Below are 480 nucleotides of genomic sequence, written 5' to 3'. Positions count from 1 at the left end.
GCGGTAGCCCGCCAGGCTCCTCCGCCCGTGGAATTCTCCAGGCAAGAAAAATGGAGTGGGTAGCCATTCCCTTCTGCATGGGATCTTCCCAACCCAGGGATCAAACCCACTTCTGCTGTGCTGCAGGCGGATTCTTTACCACCTTTCCCACCGAGCCACCAGGGAAGCCCAACCAAGTCTGTTTATTCAGAACCAGCCCCTCCGTATCTGATCAGGCTCCTTTCCCTCCCGCGATCACCAGGTTATTCTGACCACCTGGCCTGCCTGGGGCAAGAATCCTGCCCGGTCAGTTTAGCCAGAAGCCCCCCAAGCCCTGCTGTTTCCTATCAGTAATTTCCCATCTCCTGACTCCCCTCCCTGCTCTGGGCTATAAATGCCCACTCGCCCTGCTGCCTGTAGTAAGGAGCCCAGCCTGCTTCCTCAATAGCAAAATCCCGTCCCCGTGGTCCCCATGCACGCTGTGATGGTCCTGAATAAAGT

The sequence above is a fragment of the Bison bison genome, unplaced genomic scaffold (genome assembly GCF_000754665.1).
Source record: "Bison bison bison isolate TAMUID 2011002044 unplaced genomic scaffold, Bison_UMD1.0 scf7180017864169, whole genome shotgun sequence".
In the NCBI taxonomy this organism is placed as follows: Eukaryota; Metazoa; Chordata; class Mammalia; order Artiodactyla; family Bovidae; genus Bison; species Bison bison.
Note: the sequence above shows the minus strand (reverse complement) of the source record.